This window comes from Phycodurus eques, chromosome 20 (assembly GCF_024500275.1).
Source record: "Phycodurus eques isolate BA_2022a chromosome 20, UOR_Pequ_1.1, whole genome shotgun sequence".
Taxonomy (NCBI): Eukaryota; Metazoa; Chordata; class Actinopteri; order Syngnathiformes; family Syngnathidae; genus Phycodurus; species Phycodurus eques.
The window spans coordinates 5622770-5648009 of record NC_084544.1 but is presented as its reverse complement, the minus strand read 5'-3'; the positions used below and the strand labels follow the sequence as shown (position 1 = coordinate 5648009).

General features: G+C 40.6%; 1 protein-coding gene across 2 annotated transcripts in view; it reads right to left on the bottom strand.

The window, feature by feature from the left end:
* The window catches only part of dlgap3 (discs, large (Drosophila) homolog-associated protein 3), an 85349-nt gene extending 66261 nt beyond the window's left edge, over positions 1-19088 (bottom strand). The window contains exons 1-2 of one of the 2 annotated variants that reach the window (XM_061665276.1): positions 18977-19088; positions 17687-18168 (exon numbers count right to left, since the gene is read on the bottom strand). The gene's annotated coding sequence lies outside the window, so the exon portion shown is untranslated. The remainder of the gene's footprint in view (positions 1-17686; positions 18169-18976) is intronic. The other variant, XM_061665277.1, reaches the window with a different exon arrangement.
* Between the last annotated feature and the right edge of the window lie 6152 nt (positions 19089-25240).

Genomic DNA, 25240 nt, shown 5'->3' with positions numbered 1-25240 from the left:
TGTGCGATGTGTCTTTGGAGATGTAATCTATTTGTCGACCAGGCTGTGGGCTGAAGACAGGACCTGGTGCACAAAGACAGACGGAGAGAAGTGGAGGAAGGGATAACACTTGGCAGTGGCGCTGCAAACAGAGGGATAAGGGTGAAAGGGAATAAGTAAAAGAGACAAGGCGAAAGAAAAACAGCAAGACTGAAAGAAAACGATTGGGTGATTAGACAGACGGCGGGTGTAAACACAAGGGCAGTGAAAGATAAAAGATGAGGATGAGGCCACAATACGGTGCGGCAGGGAGAGCGATGGAGAATACTGTAAAAAATAATAACGTAGGGAAGCATGACAAGAGAGCCAGCGGAAACACAGAGGGAGAAAATTTAACAAAGGACGAGATGAATGAGAACTATTAGAATTAGAGATGTAGTATGAGTAGAAGATGACATTAAGAGGTCTAACGAGTATGGAAGGAGAAGATAGAAATGTGAAAAGACAGCAGGAATCGATTGCCCTTGGGGGCTGCAGGATCAGGGCAGTGGAGTGCAAATGCTACATTATAAACACTCAGTAGCGCTACGAGTGCAACACAAGTCATCAACGTGCCCTCGATGTGCAATGAAAAATATCCTCATTGCTTCCTGTCCTAACATTTTCCACATGGATGCAAGTGCAGTCGAGCCACCGCATGACGCGTATAAAGAGAATGGAGGTCTCCTCAGGGTGGACGATTTTACACCACCATTAATTATTTTGCCGTTTTAGCATTAGAAAAGAGTGCACCGTTGTGCCTTTATGCCGTCATTGTGCTTGCTTTAGCGTAAAATCAAATAAAAGTACTTTGAATTCCATTACTTCAAGGTACTTCTTGATGTTACGCAGCTTTTTCCTTTTGGGTAATACAATGACGGACATTAGGAGTTGGACATTTTATGCCTCAGATATGGAAAAATGTGATATAAAGCACCTTGAATTTGGAGTGGCGAAAATTTAGCTAAAACATGTCTGGCCTCACATAACAATGGCAGTGATGTTATTTGTATTATATATTACTATAGACTATATTCATAAAGTGTTTATGATACTATCTACCTAAAAGAGAGTATAAGATGCAATAAAGATGTACTGGAAAGGAAAGGAAATACAATTTTATACGATTTACACTGCATGGTTCAAGGGACAGAATTTCTTACTCTTAAGTGGTACAATTTGTATATGGGTCATGCAAATCTGCAATGTATCAAATATAAAAATCTGCAACGTATCAAATATCTGTCCATGTGGCTGCAGCTCCGTTATACCGCTTCAATGCGAGCTTGACATCATTATCATCATCATGTGACACAAACACACACAAACAAACAACACCAGCTGTGAATTTTAACTAAAGTAAACCACTGACAATTAAATATGGTCAGTGACATGTATATCAATCACTGAATCATGAAATGAATTGCTGATGATCACCAAAGAAACATACAAGGTGAATCTAACCTTTGAACCCTGACTCTTGCTAACTTGCTTCATGGCATTCTAAGGTCGGATAAGGAAATAATAATAATAATTATTTATAGGAAATAAAGCACCCTTCGCATAAGGTATTGTACGTAAAACCATTGGCCATCATTCGTCGCAATCCATTCTTTCAATTCCGCATCTTTGACGAGACCGCTCATTCATTCGCCAGTACGATTTGTGATATACGTTCTTTCTTGGCATTATTTATCATCTGAGGCCCTTATACTGCCTGCATCAAAGCCACTTTAATTGCATTGGTGATGGGTCCTAAAAGGGGTTGCTATGGTGACTAGTGGAACCTTCACCACTCGCTCGCCTTACTAAAGCTCCATTGCTCGCCATTTTCTTCAATTTCCCCTCTCATATGTCACAGCGCTTCCTCCCTCACCGACAGTATGTTTTCCCACTTCTCTCTAATTACAAGCCGCTGATGAAAACAGGGAAAGGTCATTCAACAAATAAGTAATCCGATGGTGGGAGGATACCTCTTCAATAAATCCTTTGCGTGCGCATGCACCCTCGCATGCGCACGCATACACCACCCACATTAGCAGACCCCCCCTCCAAAACATGTTTTGAAAGTGGTCCTGCTGGGTTGGCAAGCAGTGCCTGAACAGAAAACAAAGCACATCTGTCCGGCATCAAAGCTGTAAAGCAGCAGCTGTCGTGAGGACGGCATAGCTCGCAAAACGCAGACGTTTGTCGTCTTTATTGAACTCGGTGAAGCGACAGAGAAGGAGGCACTGGAAGCTCTTCAAAGCCCAACTCAAGAGGCGGCTTTCATCACAGCTCGTAGCACCGGGAAGTGGAAAAAAGGCTGGCGCTGAAGCTAGCCGCTAGAAGAACAGCTGCTTGGACAGAAGACGATTTTGGCAGATCAGGGTTGCCTCATGTCCACAGAGCAGTAGTGGGAAGTATTTGTTCTTCCATTTTTCAGGTACTTGGCTTCGACCTGAGTATTTACTTTTCTGATGACTTTGTACTTGAACACTGACATATGTATCTTCTACTCCTTACTCTTTATTTTTTCAGCTTCTTTGATGGTGAGCAGAAGGTAAAGTCAACCGCAGTTGAGATCTTAATTGATTGAGATCTTGGGGTCTTATAGGGCAGAGAAAAAACAGCGACAATGGTTTTAATTAAGAGAACTGATTGATGTTATCGGCTACAAGAATGTCTTGTGTTGAATGGAGCCAGTCTAAAACCACTAGCTTCTCAACTCAAAAATTCTGGCTAATCTGAAAAACAAATAAGGTTTTTTTCAGTTGTTATCATCAACAATGTAACAACAAAGTAAAGGAGTTGAATGTGTACTGAAGTACAAAGTGAGAACTTTAGCCATCTCTGCCTGAGTGTGCAAATGAATGTGCCACATCTTTGGACTCCACAGCCATCTTTGAGCATCGTACTCCCCTGATTTACGTTTAAAACATTTTTTTAAAATGTAGTCCACATCTTACTTTTCAGTCAGGACTTTGATCTTTTCACTGTAGTTGTAGTCCCTTTGCGACGCCTCACAACTATTTCCAACCAATCTTCGTCAAACTTTTAAGGTTCAAGGCATTACCTAATGAGTTTGTCTGTTTATTTGTGTGAAATTTCCTTCCTGTTTGATTTTATCCCACAGTTTTGTTATGATAGCTGTGTGGAATTCCAAGGACGTTCTTATTAAAAATGGAGGTGGCAGTAACTTAGACAATTTGTTCCCTTGCATCAACAATAACTTTATCTCCTTTTGGATAGTTGTCCACTAATTGCAGGTGGTACATTTTAGCTTCAGTGATGTGCTGTTACCACCCCCCCCTCCCTTTAAATACAGAAAACTACTCAATTACTTTTTTGTTGATATTAAACACAAAATGGCTCAGATGACAGACAGATGATCATTTACACTCACATTCACATGGTCACTGAGTGAGAAGTGAACCCACTATGCCTGCACCAAAGTCAAGCGAGTATACAACTACAACTACACCAGTGGCTCCCTTAAGGAATTATTCGGGTGATTTCATTTTTGATGGTATCCTATAGCAATGATCAAAGGATGTAAGAAAACATGCAAAGTTGTGTGAGCAAAACTGCGTAGGTCACTATTAGTCAAAGCAACTATCCTTTATAACAGTGAGGATCAGCCAACTGTATCGCTTAAAGCTAGACGTCTGTCGTTTTAGTGCACATTTGACCTTGACATTTAACCCAGAACAGCGGTAAACAAAACCAAAGCAAAACCTGTCCATAGTAACACAAATACAGTGTGGATTCCGGTGCAGTCCAGGGTGAAGTGACTTTAAATATTGTGATGACCGCAATAGTCGTAAGTGGCAAAGAAGTTTAAAGTTGCGCAAAATGGATTGCGATAAAAAAATATTCCCTCCTCTTTGGCAGCGGCTGTAAGAAGAGAAGAAAAGACTCGTTTTGGGTGTTGCATTCAGTCATCCAAATGGCTGTGGATTAAGTGGTTGTTATCTGTGCCACCTGCTGTTTAAACTGTAAACAAGCCCAACTGTGTGCGTGTGTGTGTGTGTGTGTGTGTGCGCGCACTTGTGCTTGTGTATGTGCATGTGCTTGCGTTTGTGTCGATGGCATTGATCTGTAACAATGTTCAGCTGGGGGCTGATACAAAGCCAACACGGGGGAAGCCAGCACCGCATTAAGCCAGTTTATTACATACAGACTACACTCATCGGACACTTCATTAGGAACACTTGCACATGCTGAACTCCAGTTTGTCGTGAGTGACTACATACGTACTACGCTGCTGTTCAATTGGGTAACGCAATACGGTGGCGCCTTGAAATATGAGTTTCATTAGTTCCATGACAATGAGCTACACACACTTTTGTAAGAAAAGTCACACTCTATAATATTGTACTTTATCAAAACATACAGTAATGACATAATTAAATAAAATGTAAAGAGTGAAACACTTTTTGAAACAACTTCCCCCTTTACCCTCATTTCCCTCCCACCAAGTTTAATTCAAGCACCTTTTCTCTTAACCGCATGCTATCAGAGGGAGGAAATAAGGAAGCCTGACAATGTTTTGGTGCAGCAGAAGGGAATTTTAGGTCAAGTAGGGAAAAGCTGCGTGGATGTCTCCAGAGAATTTAACTTGAGAAACATTAAAACAATTCAACTGCAATATAGTTTTGCTTCTCGTTCTTTTGGGCTGCGGCTACTACTATAGAATGCCCTCACACTCATCTTGCGTGTCATCATCCATAATCCAGATTGGCTGTCACTTGACGACGATCCCTATGACAGAATAAGACCGATCACTGCTCACAGCAGCCCGGCACATGACAAAGTCCATGAATGTAGATTGATTGGAGGTCTTGAAATGGACTGTCAACAGTCTGCCTGAGTACACTTTCATGCAAAATACACAGTACACAGAAAATAAGTCCCTCTTTTTTTTTTTTTTGCAGTTGCATTAAAATACAGTACATTTTAGAGACAAATGCAATATTTCAAGTGTGACATCAATCAAGTAGTAAATCCGTAGCCGTTCATTAACACAGTGGAGATGACCTGGACATCGCCACACCAAACGCACCCTACAATCAGAGATCAACGAAACTAAAATAAACGTGTAACACAAATACAGTACAACCCGACAGGACAGGTAAGTTATACTCACATTCCAATACTATGGAGCAACAAAAACACCTGATGAATCTGAACAAACTGGTGGTCAACTAGTATCCTCAGAGGTTCCACTGCATTTTGTCACTTACACAAATAGAAACTGGATGTTTGGTCACTGCATTTAACCCATCCAAGCTGCAGCTGCAGTCTTTATTTCAGTGACATGACATTGTGTTCTCTCAATCCAAACTATTATTTTCAAAATGTCTTGGGAAGGCAATGAGCCATAGCTTGCTAAGTGACAGTGACATTTAACAAGACTAAAATATTACCCCAAAATGACCTCTTGGTATTTCTGCATCAGACTCTTATTAAGGCCACTTTCATTAATTAGAGCTGAGTACATTGTGAGTGGACAATTAGTCATCTTATTTACCACATTTACAAATACTTAGAGCAGTCCAACCCTGTCTTTAAATGGGCCACAAATTCTCACACCTCAATCAGGAGTTTATTTTCTTATCACCTTACCCTCATTTAACTATTGAATTCTTGAGAGGGGTGTTCTTTTGTGATGCGAACCACATGAATGTTAAAATATGGCGAGGGCTCACATTACTGCAGCTTGAATGCATTGATATTCCATCACTTTACAAGTCAGAGGGAGAGGTTGCTGCACGCGCGCCCGCCCGTTGCATTTTCTATAATGCCAAACTTCAAAAGAAGTGTCTCCGCTCTAATCTTTTCCTGCACTGCGGACCCAAGCAAAGACAGAGGAGCGAGGACCCAGGCCACTCCCACATCTTTAACGCGCTAGTGCACGCACATGCACTTGGTCCCATGCGCTCTTACGACCCACACAGCTATTTACCATATAAACACACACTGCCTGACCTTAGAGGGACTTACAATAATAGGCCCACAATACTAATAATACTAACACTAAAAATAGCCTCTTTTTTCCACCTCACATCACACATGCGGTCACAATGCGCCGTGTGAAGCCTTTGCGCAGTGAGGTGAATGTATCGAGCATATTAAGTCACGCCACGAGAGAGAGGGGAGACGTGCCACAATGTGATTTTCACCACTACGCCGTCAAAAATTGAAAAGTCAATTCCAATTGGACCCCGATAATTAGAACTGACCTGGATCGCTGCGCTGAATATGGAATGAGTCTAAAAAAAAAGAGTGCCTACTAGAAGGTCAAGGTGGAGACAAAGGCAACATGGCCTACCGATAATGTGACACATTATATGCCATGACAACACTTATGTAGTCTATAGTAAAGCACTACAGCAGTTCATAAGTATTAAATATCAAAGGGCTTTCAGTGTTTGGTGTAATACTCAAGTTTGGCAAAAGGAGCCAAGAGTATTTCCATCTCACCCAATGATTCCAGGGTGCCGGGCAACCTAGTGGGCCACATCATCAGCGGTGCTGCGAGAAAGATTATTTCAATACAAATATATATTTGTTTCCCCACAGCGACGAACAGTGGCAGCTGGTGTGCCGTGAGATTTTTCTAATGCAAAATGAGATGCCTTGCCTCAATAAAGGTTGGAAAACATTGAATTCTAACGTTGTTTAAGAGTATATCAAAGATGAGTATATTACTCAGCAGCTTTTTAGCCAAACCTAAACAATATAAAAGACAGGAAATAGAAATGACATGAAAATGTTAAAACATTTGAAAGGTCACTTTAGTTGCCATCTGTGTTAAAATGTTTTGCAATTACATTAAACCTAACTGTTCCCTTAAAATCGACCTTCACTTGTTCATTGAATCGATTAGTAATGGTGTTAACTGCCATTTGAAAGACAGATACATACTGTAGTCTTTTTAGGTGTTAGTTCACCCTCATTTTAAATGACTTGTATTGGCACAATGTACAAACCTTCAATGGATGGCCTCTTGAAAAAATAACTAAGTCATATTAATTGTTGGGAAACTATTGAAATTGTTCTTTCCATGTCGGTTAATTGCGACCTCCCTTTTGTAACTTTGTAACCTAAACCTGAAACTTGCAAAACAATAGGGGGGTTGCAAAATAAACGGGGTACACGGCACACAACTGTATGCTATATTCCACGAAACAGCGGTCTTTCATTGATATTACATATATATTATCGTGTTGAGCATTTTGTCAGTGGATCGTAATTTAGCGCGAGTTTGTTCTATATTGAATGCCATTCTTATCTGGGTAAACGGTGACCACATGTTGTGACCCACGAGCGCTTCTAGCCCTCTGCCACTTTTGCTCCACCATTCGTCACCATCCGGCTCACTTAAATTATCTCCCCTTCTACGGCCTTCATGTCACCTCACCCTCAACCCCACCTTTCTTCCTATACACTCTCTTTGTTGCTTCACCTCCATCTAGACTGCTCTCCGGTGACCTCGTCCCTCATCTCTCAAGCTCTCCATCATTGCTGACCCTTGAACTCCACCGCAACAACATCCCCCGCTCACTCAGCTATTTCCCTGCTGGCTTCATCTCGACCCTCACCTTGTCCATTTCGCCATAAAGCGGCTGCGGAGTGATGGACTGCAGCGTGGACCCATTGGTTGCAGGGGAGAGAACGTTAAAAAAATAGAAGAGGTGAGGCAGAGGCGAGTTGTGAGAAGCTACAAAATGTCAAGAGTGAGTGACGGCAGAAATCAATGAACTGGAGTGGGAGAAGGGTGGGGGTAGTTTGATTTTTGCAGCCTCGACACACACACTCATCAAATATCCAAACCGGTCCGCAAGAGCTGTCGAAAGGGAATGGCCAAAGTGGGCTGAGCCAGAAAGGCGCTTGGACAAACACACAGACACTCAGCGCAAACCAATTCCATACATCCCTTAATTCCTGTCTTCTTTCACTCAAAACTTCAATCCAGCGCAGAGAGTGCAAATTCTGCAAATAATAACAAAGTAGACTCTTGGTTTTTGAAACCAATCCTGATGAATCCCCTCAAACTTGTGACTGTGATATACTTTTTGTGAATACTGTGCACAAAACAGGAAACAACGTGCTCATACTGAAATATAAGATCCTACCAAATAACGTCGACAACTGGGTTTTGTCAAGAGCATGAAAGGACAAAGGGAAAGTTGAATACTCTACCCAACTAAAAATCCTAGAATGGGTCTTCTGTTTTAGTTCACCCTTCATACATACCCACCTTGTTATTAAAACCAGGCACACATAAAATATTATCTGGTCGTTTTAGAGCCCATTTTCCCTTGACAACCAAAGTCATCAAAACCCTGATTATCAAGCATCTCTTATGAGATTATCCTGGGCTGTGAGATGTGACAAGTGTCTTGTTTTCTCCCTAATCTGATCTGAAAGTAGTCAGGGCCAATCAGTATTTACGATAAAATATGGGTGCGTGTTTGGTGAACACCGAGGACATCCGCGATCTGGACTCTGTGATTGTCACTTGGAATGTAACGATGGCCAAACAAGAAGTGTATTGAAACTTGGGGAGGATTACATGTAAACCGTGGGAAAATTACATTGTTTGGACTGCTAAAAAGCTCGGCATTCAAAGAACCAATATGATGACTATCAAGTGTTTTTGCGTTTTTTTTTGGTGTGTGAGTGTAACAGAGTGAAACTCAAACCCACAAACCGATTATGTGACATATCGTGCCTCCATTTTCACTTGGCGCTCATACCCTCCTCGGCACTACTTCAGCAATCACAACCCAACAAGGCAAACATGCAACATGGTAATAAATTTCCTTTGTGCATATGTAGCTTCACACAATTTGTTTTTAACACACATCACTGGAATAACAATGCCTGCAGGGAATTTGCTCCATCAAAGCATGATAAATTGAATTGCTGTGAAACATTTTAGTATTAAATAGAAATGATGTCATGCATTAACTACTATATTTAATAAAATACTGTATGTACATATTTTATTAGTGTTCTGGAGGTCTAACCAGTACAACATACTATTACTCCAGGCACGTTGGGCATTTTCCTTGTTTTAACACTCTCCTACTATGACTTATAGTAAATATATGTCACTTATTTTAATGTCAATAATATTGGGCCAAGAAAAATAGATCTTTAAGGTAATAATCAATTAGTGTTCATTCCTGCTTCCTCATTGGGCGTGGCAGTCACATTCCACACAAAGGTCACGGTCCCTGCAGTATCATGTTGGGCCAGTGGACGTCTGGCCCGCCCAAATGTCTGCCCAGCGGGTCAAAAGCGTGTGACAGCTGTGGACCCCCCTCACCCAACTCCCTTCACTTCTCAACACATCAACTGCTGCCTCTGGCCTTCTTCCAGATGCACCACATTAAAAGTAAACTGGCCAATTGGAAATTACCATGTACAGTGTACACAGATATTGGGCCATTACACTTAAATAATTAATACTAAAAAAATACTGAGGTGCTTTTATTTTTGGGGGACCTACCATTTTACTTCTCTCTTAGTCTCTCCATTGCACTCAGTGTGACTCAGCAGGTCAGCGATCAAACATCATCCCAACCGTTGCCCTCGCCCATTCTTTCCCTCTCTTGAGAGACAGGCGAAGACGATCACACACAAACAATTGTGCAGGGACCAAACCCAAATTCTGGAGAAGTAAGAGGCTCTCTGCAGAGATGGAGAAAATAACATGATCCCTTACACTGACCTTTTTTTTCTTCTTCTCTAGACCGCATTGATATTAAAACTCTGTTTCATTATTCCCCTTTTCTTTCTCACACAGTGTAAAGACAGACTTTGCTGACAGATTTGCCAACCTTGATTATTAGTGGGAATTACACGGATGGTTATCCGTGTGGCATGAAGTCAATCATTTCCACTGGTTATGTTCCATCAGAACAAGACATGAGATGAAACGACACTATCCCCATATCTTCCGTCACCATAAGAAAGAGGATTTATGTGATCTAATATGGTTAATAAATTACTTTTCTTCTCCTATTTTAAGGACCTGTGACATAAATGAGCTCTTTTTCATCCTGAGTTGTCAAAAGGTATAGTAGCACTTTATTTTCTAAGCACTATAAAAGTACAATATCGGGAACTATACAAAGCCAGATGGCAAGTATATCAATTGTAAAGTCCAATGTTGACAGCGCCATTTTGTTTCTGCCTGACAGCAGAAACATTTCTAACCGAGTTTCAAAGTGGAAGAAAACAACACAGTTATTATTTTCATCTCAAAGCTGCAAATGGTGATGTGTCCAGTGGAGTCACTTTACTGACATCTCCATCCATCCATCCATCCATCCACAACAATTTGCATGATGAATGTGTGTGTTCAATCAAATCCATTTATCTTTTGGTGACTAATCTGGTCGCAAAAGGGTTGTCAGTACCTTCAAAATTATGTGTTTACCGTTTGAGTGTAACATCAATTTAACAAACCAAATTGTGATTTTTCACAAGACTTCCACTTAAAAGCTTGCATATATAAGGTTTAAAAAAAACAACAACAAAAAACATAACTGCCGTGGCGCCCTTTCCTTGGGTATCAATATTGCAAGCGTTTCGAGCTTCAGTGACGCCTAGCAACAATGGCTTCAGGACCCTCCTGCATTATTCAGAGGGCCCAACAAGCGCTCGGGCTCTGCCATTATCTATTTAAATCTAAGCACAAGCATGTCCAACTGAAAGTGTGTCCTCACTCTGCCACCTGCTCTGATGACAAGAGCTGGATAGGGCGACGTCTTCATGGTAAAGAGTTCGGCAAACATTGCAAAATAAAACAGGGACAACTTAGTGTTGGATGAAGGCGTTATGGTGACACTGCGGGGAGTGAGGAAGATGAGATGGTGAGCGGAGGATGGAGAGAAGAGAACAAAGTGGGGAGGTGGGAGGATAAAACACTGAGGAGAAGAATGGTGCGCCACGCTGGGAGACAATGACGGGTTGCCATACTTGTGATGAAGTCTAGCATTTAGAATCATGCCCCCATCCTTCATCCATCAAATTACATCTTTTCATCGTGACTCATTGACAGCCATTGCTCATCCACTCCATTAGGTCGTCATCTCAGCCCCCCTTTATAACGCCCGGGATCATCTTCCGGCTCCCCCTTGCCCACCCGCACCTTGATATAGTATCACATGAGGGTGAAAGTTTTATCTATACTTTAAAAATATCCAACTAATTCAATCAAGAGTCTTTTAGTGCCTTTTACTTAACCACTAATGAGTTGAGAGGGTTTTATATTCAATCAATCATCATAGTTTTTAAATGAATGACACTCTTGAGTGTGTGAGCTATCATTAACAAACTTCTCACATGACATTTTTTCTTTCTTTTTTGGGGGGGGCGGGTATGACTGAGGAATTGTATTATTGGGCTGTATTGACTGTAATATATTGTGTTTCTGTATTTTTTATGTATAACTGTCCAATAACTACAGTATGTGAAGCACTTTGTGAGTCTTCTCTGTGAAAAGTGCTATACTGTATAAATATGGATTTAACTTAGTCAGTTTGTCCACGTCTGAGACTAGCAACAGTCTGGGCTATACGCCACCCCTTGCCCCAAAATAAACAGTAGAACGGTGTCCCGCAAGGTTCGATGCTGGCACCCATGCTGTTGAATATCTACAGTACATCCATGACCCACCCACAGCAACATCCAATCATTCTAATGCAGTACCACAAACTGTGAGTTTTATTGCCATCTAAACTCAATCACAGCAATCAGACAAAATGCAGTGCACTTTCCACATCTGGGTGCACACTGCTTATTTTCATGTTAATAACTGTCATGGGAAAAACAGCATGTGTAGGCTCAATTATTACCCATAAAAAAATGACTTAGATTTACAAAGAAGTTATGCACACATATCTCCGGGGATGCTCCAGCACATAGAATGAGGAAGCGTTTTGGTTCTCTTAGCAAACACACACAACTCCAGCATATTTTTCATGCTGTATGGATTTTTGAACTGCCGCATTGCTCCCCAGTGTAATGAATGCAATGTTTTCCTCGAGCAATATCTGACAGAACACGAGATAAATTTGCAGTTTCGCTTGATTTTAGCTCATAATGGTCGCCACTCTTGCTTGCACATTCCGCTCGTCTCTCGTCAGGGAGGAAGCGACGAGGGTCAGCTGATAACACTCGCCCATCCTCCTCTCTAGCACAAACGCCTAAATAAACAGTCATGAGCGGAGCCCAGCCAACAAACAGCTGCAGCGTTCAAAGACACACACCCATGCAGAAAGGCCGCCTCTTCTGATGGCCAATTGACTTACAGGCTCGGGGCTTGCGAGGATGGAAAGGGAAACAATTTCATGCCCAAGTGCATCAGAGAGGAGTACAGTGGGAACACAGGCAAACTTTTTTTCCAACCCAGATAGGTTACAGCAATTACCCTCGCCTCTTTAACCTTGCTGCTCGCCTGGAAGCTCTGTTTCAGGTCCCCTTCACAAACCCATTCACATGCAGTTTGTATTGGGGGAGGAGGAGTGGGAAACACTTTTTTTCTTAATTGCAACAGTTTGAGCATTTTGTTTACATCAGTGAGGAAGATTCAACTAGAGAACTCACCGCATTTAAATGACTAATCATGCTGCAGCACGTGATGAACTCAAGTTCAAACACCGATTTTATGGATAATAAAAAGTAAGCACGACTCATTCACGAATCCTCAACAGAACTCCCATTGAATAATAACATCATACAATAGAGGCTTATTAATCTTATTTCAACTTAGCAGTGTGCGCTGCGCATGTGGCGTGCTTTCCAAAAGGTAAACAAATGAGGAAATTATGCAAAGGAAGGAGTCTGGTGGTGTGGACTCCTTATAAGCTCCTTTTTCAATGTTTTTGTACTGACTCAACATGAAGAGGTTCTCTCACACAGCAGCCATTTCCTTTTGCTGTGGCAACATATAAAACTCTCTCCGAACCTTTCACCAAAAGACAACAAAAGTTACCTCAAAGTGGCACATACTGTATACGGTGCTGGTTTTCTGTCTTAACTAGTTTGCTCTATATGACCAGAGTGACATCAGCTATGCTATTTGTTACATAGCATTTGATATTTAATTGTTCAAACAAGTATGACATTTCTATAGCGCTTATTGTCCATTCTCATAAGTTACACACTTTTGCCAAAAGATGTGTGTGTAATTGAATGCACCCTAAGAATCAACATTTGTACTGTATCTACAGTTGTGTTGTGCACAAAATGAAGTAATAACTTAGATTGCATCGCCATTGTTCAGCAGAAGAGTCCATATATTTGGCGATTTAAACCAATGCTACAGAAATGATGTCATGGCAGTCTATTTTAAAGCTTCGTTGATGTCATTCCCACAGTGCACACATTTGTATAGTATCAAGGATACATTTATTGCTTGCTGTATGAGCCACCAAAATATTTGTGTATGATTTAAAAAAGAAAAAAAAAAAGAAATTAAATCTTTCAAATTGAGAATATGAAAGATAAGGTTCCAAAAGCATTGCATAAAGAAGTGAATGGTATGAGTCAGTGCTTTCTGTGTTTGAGCTGTAACATGGTCGTCCAAAAGGTATTTTTTATTCTTTAATATACAAAAAGTTACAATGTCAAAAATGTATTCAATTCAAAGGCAAATTAAAAAAAAAATCTGATAATATGTAATATCGGTGAGCAAAAAGCACTAGCTCAATTCTTAACATAGAGCCTGAGGCAGAGCGGGGGGACTGCCGCAATAATAGAAAAATACATCTTGTAACAAAGCTTCAAAACTTAATCAAGAACAACTTGAATCACCGAGCAGAGCTCTTGACCTTCACAGGTGGCTGATGAACTCAACGTCCTCTGCCAAAATAACGTCTTAAAGGGGACATATTTTGCCAGACCAACTATTTATAGTATTTGGGATGTAATATTGTCTCTCTCAATAAAGATGTGAAATATGAATTAAAATCGTCCAAGCATTCCTGAGTTACAGATGTTTTTCTGCCGAGAGAGGCCTGAAATTCTGTCATTTGAACTTCTCAAGCTTATGTATGTCACTAGCGAAGGTCTCCGCCTACCTCACCGCTCCCAAGCCAGCGCTGTCAACATAACGAACACGTGTGCTCTCACAGTGGGGTCTTCCACACGGAGGCAACCAATCAGAGGAAAGGGGGCGGTGTTAGCCAAATATGGATAAAGCAGATACAAAACTGGGTCAAACAGAAGTAACTGTCAGAGGGGCCCTTTCTGGACACTCGTATGACAAAAACAAGGTTTTTCTTTTTTTTTTTATGAAACTGCCACTTTTATAATGAGTCCGTGTTAGACAATAATTCTATGGCGGTCTAAGCAGCCATAATTCGGGACCTATAAGTGACTTGAGAGTGTCTGTCGGCACACAGAACACTCCGACAAACTGCTTCTGGTCTCATCCATTTCCTGTCGCGCAAAAGATGACACTTCATCTGTCGGCAAGCTGGTGACAGGAAAAACACCATCACCCAGCTTTTTGTGTTTGTGAAAAGAGCTAACAGGATTTATGTAATGTGTGTTTTAATTCAATTTATTGTAATCATTTTAAACACTCAAGGGGAAATTAAATTTGCACTCTGCTGTATATGTATTTTTTTGTTGAACCAGACAACACACCATGCAAGCATACAGGGAGGAACGTCAAAGTGATGGGCACTGACGGTTACTGGGCCCCGCTGAAACTCAATTGGTGCCGTGCTAAAGGACTCCTGAGCAAAAAAACGGGATGGAGATGAGCATCTCTCCAAAAACTAGCTGCATTTTCATTTTGCCTGCAGCCCTTCTTGTTTCAAAGCCCCCATCCTCACAGATGCCACCCCAATACTGTTGATGCATCTGGCAAAGACAACTCAGTACACACTCCATCTTATCTCCAACCACCCCACCTACACAGCCTCCTCTATTTGAGAACAAGAGAAAATCACTTTCAAGGTTGAAACCTCACCGGTTTAGTTTTCCACTCATGTTCACCATGTCTTGTTCATTTACATTTTCTGGTGGATGAAGGTAAAACTGTTTGATTAAAACACAAAATGTTGGAATGGTTCCAGGATCTCAACAAAAACAATTGGCACGGATTGCGTTTTCAATTTTTATTCATGACAAGGTTAAACCAGTACTGTTTTCCAGTAAGCGGCGTTTACTGTAGTGTTCATTATCCAATTACATGCTATTGTTTTTTCCTAATGTGCTATTGAGAAAGTATTGGCTAAACTATGATGGAATGTAACATAAGAAGGCAATGATGCCTTGTCGATGCCCTTTTCTGTAAAAGCAATCAGACAATCAACTAATAAGAGCTCTTAACATCAAGAATGTAAGCCAAACAGAGCAATTATTGAGCTGTGTTTTGACACAATGCTCTTTCTACACAAAGCTAATTGGTTAGAAACAAACCAAACAAACTCAGCCAAGCTTGGCCCACAAAAGTGTTAGGAAAACCTATTGCACTCTTTACAATCTGTTTCATTCAAGACTTTGAAGGCTTTTTAAAAGTCATTTCAATTGCTCAAAAGCAATTCAATGCAAGTTATTGCTGTAATAGTCCGATCCCATTCTTGACAGAGCACTTGTATGTCTACATACAAGTGCTATACAAGACAAGTACTTGTATGTCTAGATAGATTGTATTTGTGTTTTTACACTGCTTATACTTTTGTTTTCATGAGTGTATATACTGTACACTGTTGTCTGCATAGTTGCTACGGCAACCCATGGGTCATTACAGACTATAGAGCACTGATGTGTGGACCCAACAAATCTAATTTGACGACAGTAAAGCATCGGGATAGGAATTGAGTAACAAATCAGATTTTTTTTATTAATTAATTTATTTTTTTCAATGTGAACGTTTGGTACTTTGAGACCAGCCATGGACCAAAACAAAAAAAATCTCAAGTCCCAAAGAGTTCCTTGTTTTTTCTTCCATACATGGTTCAGTTTTCAAAGTGTCAATGAAATGTTTTGATGTAAAATTGAGCTTTGCTGGACTTTAATTGGTGTGTAGTCATTTTTGCAACGTGAAATTGATTCGTTATGTATTAAAAATAATTGCATTTTTGTGTTTGTGCACATTAAAAAATCTAATTAGCAATCACTGGGCCACTTTTATGGGAGTATTTTGTAGTATAATGCCCGATAGATAATAATGATTCTGAAAGGAAACTCAAGGTTTTTGCATTGTACTCATTTATGTTGAGCACTGTAAAAGGCCAGAATACTCAATACTGATAACGTTCAGAAAAACACAACAGATTTCCCAGCGCAGACTAACATCTGAGGTTGTTGTGGTCTAAGGAGTGGCTTACTCAAGGGACGTACTGTGTGATACCATCCAAATCTCATCCCTCTTTGAGAAACATTCGGAATTACTCCAGCAAGAAAATGCCACGCCACGTTGTGCACATATTAAAACAACATGACATCATACGCAAGCCATCCACCAGTGAAAAATGTGTAATTTGCATGAGTCACTCCCAACGAGCCCGCTATTTCGTCACACTGCCGTCACATCTGACACATTCCAAGCGAGAAAATTGCATATGATTGAGGTAGTCTCCAATGGAAACCATCTCCTTTGGCAAAGTGGCTGTGCAAGCGAGAAAACAAGGAAAACAAAGAGTATCAAGAGTCACAATATCATCAGCTACGTAGTTTGGACGGCAATAACGAAAAGGGAATTAGGTACCCTAAGCATTGTGGTTGTGCTCGGTTTGCTATCTACTGGTATTTACAATTGCAAGTAATTTTCAGGCTTGGAGGCTAATGATGTGCACGCTGCATAAATCATCAAAGTCCTGAATGACTCCACCCACACAAGCACATGAACGTTTACTAACACGGCCTTTTTAATTGCAGGAGTGCAGTGTGACAAGCATGTGTTTATTGTCATCTAGCTTGTTTATCCCACAATAGTAGATACAAATTTCGAGAATAAAACGGTCATTTGGGATAGTTTAGCTGTTGTTTGCTCAGTTCAAACACTTAGACTCAACGAAAAGACAGGCAATAATTTCACGTTTACATCCATTAGGAAGAATATAGCGCTTCCAAAGCATCCAATCAGACGTCTTTGTTTCTGCTCACAGCCACTAGGGGACATATTTACGTTACAATCGTACCTCGTCTAACGAGTCCCCTAATTTACAAGCTTTCTAAATAACAACTGTCATTTGGTCATTTTTAAATTTTATTTATTTTTTGCTGTGATAGGAGCCACAATTTGAATTACGCGTAACTTTCAGATATGCCACAGCTCGAGCGAAGTGAAAGAAAGAAAAAGAAAAGGACGGTCGTCGATGCACTTTTTGTCGCTTATGGAATGGGACAAACAATCAAACACACAAATACAAAACGAAAACACTTCCAATGAGCATGGAGCAGACAATAACACTGAACTAAGTACAGGATTAATGGCCAACCAGAGCTGCAGTCAGAGCTCATGATGTCACACATTAGGCCACGCCCCTGAAGGCACACATTACACTCATTGAGTTTGGGTTTGGGGAATTCTATGATATGCTGTAACGTTTTCAAATTCCTCAGTTTATTTCTTGGGGACATTTCTCTCTCCATTCACATGAAATTTCTAGTTTTTTGGATGAACAAGTTTAAGTCATCGAGTCATACGTACGAGGTGTGTCAGAAAGGTTCCAGGACTGGTGTCACAAAAGATATAGTTCAAATCCAAACTACAATGCACAAGTGTTCCCCATCGAAGTAATGCACTTTCCCAGCCTTCTCTGCCACACCTTCATGCAGTCCTGGATGTTTTTTTCCAGGATCTTCTGAATCGCTGTCATCACAACCATCTCCATGTGGTCCCCACGTTTTCAAAACAGGTCCCATTAATGGCCCCTTTGAGTGTTGGAAAGAGGGGAGGGCAGGGGAGGGGGGCGGGGGGGGGATCACAAAGAGCCAAGTCAAGTTAGGAGTGAGGTTGCTCCAGAAGAGCAATGTTCTTCTCGGACAGGAACTGTCAGATGCTCAGGGCATTTTTGAGCAAGCGCGTTGTCATGGTGAAGAAGCCTCAGCTCTTGCCTCTTCTCACGCACTGAACGAAGCAAATGGCGCAGGATCTCTTTGTAGACGTTCTGGTTGATCGTCCGGCCCACACTGAAGACGACAACCCGAAATACATTTTTTTGTGACACTGAGCTCCGGAACTTTTCTGACACATCTCGTATTACAAAAGCAGCCTTTTTTTCTTTTTTTTTTTTTACTTTACATTGAGAGCTCCAACACATCTGATGTTCCCATGCACCAACTAGAACGGCTGCTAAGTAGTGGGAATGAGTCGATGAGCTCACTGAGACAAATCACATGAGAGCAGCTGCAGGCAAAGTGTTCACCACTGCTCAAACGTGCGTTTAGGGTGGTGCTGGGACGCTTCTTAATAATCCAAGAGTACACATGTGAACACGCACGCGCACACACACAGGTAGATTAATATATGCACACAGCATCCCACACCCCGCCATCAGCAGCGCCCCTGAAGGATAACCGTGGTCGAGGTGTCCGTGTGATTGATTTTGAACCCTTTCAACACAGTGCAGTGCAGTGCAAATAATTGGAATAGCTCCGCCTGCTGCCTCCCGTGTTTCCTCTGACTTTAAACGCAGCAGCGCAAGCCACATAGAAGCAGCGCGCTTTCACGGTCAGCGAACATTTTGCGCACGGATGGAATGTGCGTGTGTTTAATGTCATCTGCAACTTCTGTGTGTGTTTTTTTTCTCTTTCTTTTCTTGCTTTCAAGTTGACACAGCTGCAATAAACGCACCACTCAGATGGGCTGCACTGTACAGCCCACCTGCGACAAATCTTATCTTGCCATCTACTGCGCTGTTCACAAAATAGTGAGAATGAGGTGAGGTGTACGCTTCGAGCATGCAAATGAACAACTTCAAGCTCAGCTTCTTCTTACCTTGCAGCAGACTGTTGTTAATGTTCAGTGGGGTGCCACAAATGTCCGCCTCTTTCTGCAGCTCCCCCCGACCACTGTAGAGGTAAGGATTGAGACACAGCAATGAAAGGCAGCGGTGCTACAGCCTCCCTCACGCTCTCGCTCTCTCTTTCTCTCTATCAAACACACCCCTCCTCTCTCACTCTTCCCCTCCATATGTGGTTCTCATGCAGACCTCCCCAAAGACATGTTAGAGGCAACCGATTGGTCTACAGGAGGCCCTATACACCAGCTTGAACATTCCATCTTTTACAAATATAATGACTTGATTATAAAAGCATGCATATCCTCAGGGTGAACCTGCATAGGATATATATTAAGATGACATGTTCCCTGGCAGGAAAAGAGCATTTGATTGAAGAAACCAGCTGGAAAAACTCACGCAGATGTTTCAGACCCTTTAGCCATATTCAGTTTGTAACGCTCGTATCAATCAGGCTTGGAGGGAATTAAGATATGTACATTTAGATATAGTATTGCACAGCGATTTGTAGTCAACCACGACAAGCACACTGACACATACACTGCGTAGTTTTAACCATCATGAAATCTGTCCTTTACATTGGGACTGGTACTATGTGAAATTTTCAAATGTGTGGGGCAGCGAGCCTCCACAATGAACACATGAGGTGCATCACAAACGTTTTAGGACTTTGGTCACAAAAGATATCATTTCAACCCAAGCTACAAGATTTTCCCGCCGTTTGCTTCGTTCAGTGCGCGAGAAGAGGCGTAGGGTGTGGCTGCCTCATTACGATAACGTGCCTGCTCACAAATGCCCCGAGCGTCCCACAGTTCCTGGCTGAGGAGAACGTTAAATCAATTCAATCAAAATTCTATTGATTGGCTTGCTTTTACTTACAGAATTTTACAAGTATTCACGTTATCTATTCAAGGGTCATTTGCGTACTTAATTTGACAGTGGAATTTTAATGGCTTGAACTGCCTGACCTCTGAGACAATAAATCATGTTTACAAATGCAAGGAAATGCAGTATGTATTGAAATATTTCCTCAAGGGGAATTGCATGCTAGTAGTACTTTTTTTGTTACATTCCATACTAGGGCCCAACCGAGTAATCATTCGGCCGATTTAATTGGTCGATATTATCCCTTTTCAAATATATTTATTTATTTTTCCGGATTTTTCATTAATTAACACATTGCAACATAAGACAAATAAAATGACATTCAAACAAACAACAATGCACAGGTTTCGGTATGTTTCAGCATTTATTTATATATATATTTTTTTAAATTAATAGGCCGATTAATCGGTTATCAAAATCGGCATCGGCCTCAAAAAAATCCATATCGGTCGGGCCCTAATCCAGAAAAATGCGCAAAAAGGATCCAAGCAGATAGGTTCATGATAGAGAGAAGTTGCAGGTTCTGTGCCTTGCTCAGCGGCAGCACAGCAATGTACAGTATGAGAAGAAACATTGCACCCAACTTGTGACCCATAAGCTTTTATCAGTAATTGACAGTCAATTGATTTTTGGCTAATTCAGTCCACAAAGTAACCTATGTACTGTATCTTCTATTGATGCTAAATTTTGCAGCTATCCAGGAAATATTGTATTTCTATTCAGCAGATTAATATCCAAGTCGCTGGCGTCACGCTGTATATTTCCAACAGCATTCAAAGTCACCACATCAAGCACTTAATTTAGACGCCACTGTAAATGGGTCATCGAGATGGAGTGAATGAGAAAGTGCGTGTTCTAACAATAGGCCGATACAGTCATTTGACGAGCATGTGAATGTTTTTCAGCAAATACGCGCAAATCATTAGCCTAATAGCAAAATTGCTTGTCATTTTTAACTGACTCTTACTAACTCAATAAAAAATAAAAAGATCAGTGTGTTTGTAAAGACTTGTTTTCTGAAAATGTTCAAATAGGACTTAGGACAAAAATTAGGCACAAGAAATAATGACCTACATTTTCATTCTTCCACTCGAGACACTCAACAGGCTCAGAGGATGTCGGGGAGCAGTTGAAGACCGGACGGCTACATCATCGGCTCTTAACTAAATCTGGAAGATGAGATCAAAACGAGGGAGAATCAATGTGCACGTGTCTAAGCAGACATTTCACTATGCGATGCAGTGGATACGCATATAGCAAAGTAGTCTCCATGAATGTGTGCGCTCCTATGAGCCTCACAAACACCTTGATTTTCACAGGTGCAGCACAACGCCCTCAGTGTTAATTTCTTATGTTGCGTCGATGAATTCACTGCAGCTGCACCCATAGAGACTTCAGCCAGGATCCAAAACAGCAGCAAACAACCTCAGGTTATTGCACTGCTGCAGTAAAAAGCTTTGTTTCTCAACTCCAACTCTTTAAAATTTAACGGATAACATCTAGTGTATTATCCATTTCAGTACAGCCAAGAGTGAGGCCACCTCTTTTATTTGTTGCTGCAGACTGAATACATTTGGGTTGAACATCAAAAGATGAATAGGAGGCAAGAAATCAATATTTCAGCTTGAACTTCCGTTTTTTTACATCTAAATCTCTATGAAGCCCATTGACATGCACCAAATGTTTGCATCCAAGTCAATCTCCAGACCTAAATCCAACAGAGTATGCATTTTTTCTTGATAAAGAGGGCACTTATTATTGACGTTGTCAAAGTTGCAATGGGTTTAAGTTGATGACACATTGTTTTTTTTAACCTTTGTGAATATAATGAAAGTCACTTAAAACAAATATTTCATTCAAATGGGAACGGCCTTCTAGCACTGATGTTTATCTCAATAGAGTTTTAACACATTCATGTACTGTAAATGTAAAACAAACAAAAAAACATTTGTGTTATGTTGTTGTGTAATTTGTGCAGATAATGATAGATGACATCATTGTAAATGACTTATCGTTTATAGTATTGAAACATGAGCTGCTTGGTTAAACTTTTGTAATAATAATAAAAGTTTTTATACAGTGCTATGAGACACAGGCAAGAAAACTGCTAGGCATGGAAAACAGAATCTGAAAACATTTTGGTTTCAGGACCATGGCCAGTGACCTAAACATGAGCCACTGGCTTGAGGCTTCTTGTGCGGATAGTTGGGTGATGTAAGCGATTACAACTATTTCTCAAAATTATCCACTGATGGATGAGTTATTGCAAAGCTCTTGAGGAAATTTTCTGTGCACGGACACATCGAGTTTCAACATGCATCAGCAGGCTCAGACCTGAACTTTGCTGAGTCCTCCTCATCGTATGCTAATGCTCATTCCAAGTATAGGGCTAGAGGAAAATTACTTTTGCATTATTGGGTTTGCATTGTCTGTTTAGTCGGTTGCAGTCACGGCATACCATTTGCCTGCATACAAAAGCCATTATTAGCTAACCTGCATTTATTAGGTCCAAGGCATTCCTATGAATATGAACGAGCTCACAGAGCCAATTCTACCAAATAACCTTTTTTTTGTTTTTGTTTACTGTGTTCAATTATTTTTAAGAAAATTATGCAGCAAAATCAATTGTCATAATTGTGGAACCTAACTTTTTGTTTTTCAACTAATCCCACAAAAACGCCTTAATGTGATAGTTTGGCTTCATGGCCTTTAGTGTGGGGAATCTTGCTAATCTGCTTGCCCTCAGCTGCCGAATTCTATGGCTTTAACGTATCATTCAATAGATGTGATACCGAAGAAATAAAAACGGATACCACATGATAAACTGATATGATACAATACCATAACACATAAGATACAAAAAGATTAGGCACAATAACACATGATACCATGAGATATGATAATACACCAAAAATAAAAAAACAAGACTGCATGATACCAAGCAATATGATACGATACCAAGAGATAAGCCATGACACAATGTTATCGTAACACATAAGATACTTAAAAGCAAAGGCACGATCACGCATGATATCATAAGATACTCTATATGATACCAAAAGATAAAACGCCATACTGGATGATACCATACAATATGCTATGATACCAAAACATAAGACAGAATACCATATGCTGCCATTAGAAACCAAGCTTCTGAATATGAATTCCGAGTTGATACATTTTCTCAAAAAATTCTACTATTGTTACCTCTTGAAGCATTTTTTTCAATTGTGGGGATGCTTAAAACAAAACTACAAAAGAAGATCAATATATTCTACCATAACCTGTTAAAAATATTTTCAAAGACACTAACACACCTAAAAATATAGTTCAAGATTTTTCTATGCGAGTGTCTGTCATAAGCTCACGCAAGCAAGATTGACTGCTTGGCCGTTTCTCTGGGCAGGAGTCGCAGTTATTAATTTAGTAACGCAAGGCAGTTACTGACTAAAAATATAATTACATATTCATGTGAAAATAATCATAACCTCAATGCATGATTTGTTACCTCTGAGTATTTTTTTTTTTCCCTTCCATTTTAGATCAGTATCAAACCAATGGATTTGACTCTTCTGATACGTATGAGGTAAGTGCCACGTCACCTTATGAAAAAGCATTTACCCACAATAATTGAGGATTATGTAAACAAAAACACAAACAAAAAAACATACATAATGTCCACATTGGATTGATGCTGTAATCTAGTTCACTGAAAAAGAGACTATCTGGGCTGAACCAGGCAATTAACTTAATTGCAAACTGCACATGCAGGGAGAAAGACTGCAAACACGAGGAAGCAAGCATAACACATCCCCTGAATGCAAACCATTCGATTACACTTGCTCTTCACTACATTTCCCGCCCATGTACAGAAGGAATGAGGGAAGAGCATTGCAAGACAGTCATCTGTCAAGATGATTTTACTTTTAATTAGATTTTGGCAGCGCACCTTCCCTTTGCCGCCCTCCGAATTTACATTTTGGGACAGGGCGGCTCAGCGTTGATTGGGTTGAACCTTGAGGAGGTGACCTCTGACTAAACACTTTAATTTGACTGAGTGGGTTGTCCAGGTGATGACACCATCAGCCATTTTTAGGTGGTTTAGTCATGCAGAAATGTATTTTTAACTTGCATGTTTATGTTGTCATTCACACTTTCAGTCCTGTGGTTTATTGCTCAAAACAGAATGCAGTGGAGTGTTTTTGTTGTTGTTGTTTTTTACAGCCAAAAGCGATAAGAGAACATTTTGGCTTCCAGCAATATTTTTTACTGGTGTAGTCGGTTTGCATATTCAGTAGGTGCAAGCTTTGAAAAGAAGAACATGCTTTTGCATGAGCTCAACTTCAAAGCAAGTGCATATTGAAAAGAAATGCTGGATTACAACAAAAACAATGATTTCATTGACTAATTTTTATTACTACTTTATTCATTCATCAATTTATTTGTTTTCCCGCTGAACTTGTTCTGGGTTGTTCACAGCGAAGAAGGTACACCCAGGTCTGCTCACAAGTCGATCACAGGGCCCTTCTCACTCACATTCACACCCTTTTGGCCATTTAAAGGTCTACAATTAACCTAACATGCATGTTTTGGATATATGTGTGTGTATGTGTGTGTGTGCCTGTGTGCGGGGTGGGAGGGGGCGTGGGGGTGGGGGGGCACAAACAAATAAATACATGCAGATCCAGATCAGTGCAGATCCAGATCTGCACTGAAAAGGTCAGTGAGTTCCAATGGGTTTAATAAATAAAAAATATAGATTGAAATGTAATAGATTACAATTAACATTAACTATTCCATAATCTCTAAGTGAGTAAGTGTCTTTGCATGGACTGGAGTTGGACGAGTTGGGTGTTTAACAGCGGAATTGGAATTGGAGGACTTTTGTGGTCCTTGTGGGTATAAAATTTCACAGGTCAATAAAAACCATTGCTGCAAAACAAACAAAATAAGTCATCCTGCATGCGTCCTGTACTGTGTTTAGGTGGCTGGCGCCATGGTGTGTCAAAATGGAAAATTACAGGCTGCTTTGGCCTCACAATGTTGATGATGATTCACTTCGAATGAGGGCAAACAAGTGAAGAATTGTGTTACCGGATGGAAGATTTCTTAATTTGAGATTGAGATAATGAATTAGACGTGTATTAAACGTGCATGACGGAGAAAAAAAAAGTATTGGGGGTGGGGTGGGGAGGAGGGGGGGGATCTCTGTTTCCAAATTTGGAGCTCAAATGACGGACATATACTTTTAGAGTTGCTCCATTCCATTTCCTGCAGGACAGAGTTCCTGAGGGAGGGCCGAAGTGAACTCGGAAGCATGGGAAAGTTCTCCTCACTTCTTTTTTTTTTCTCTCGAT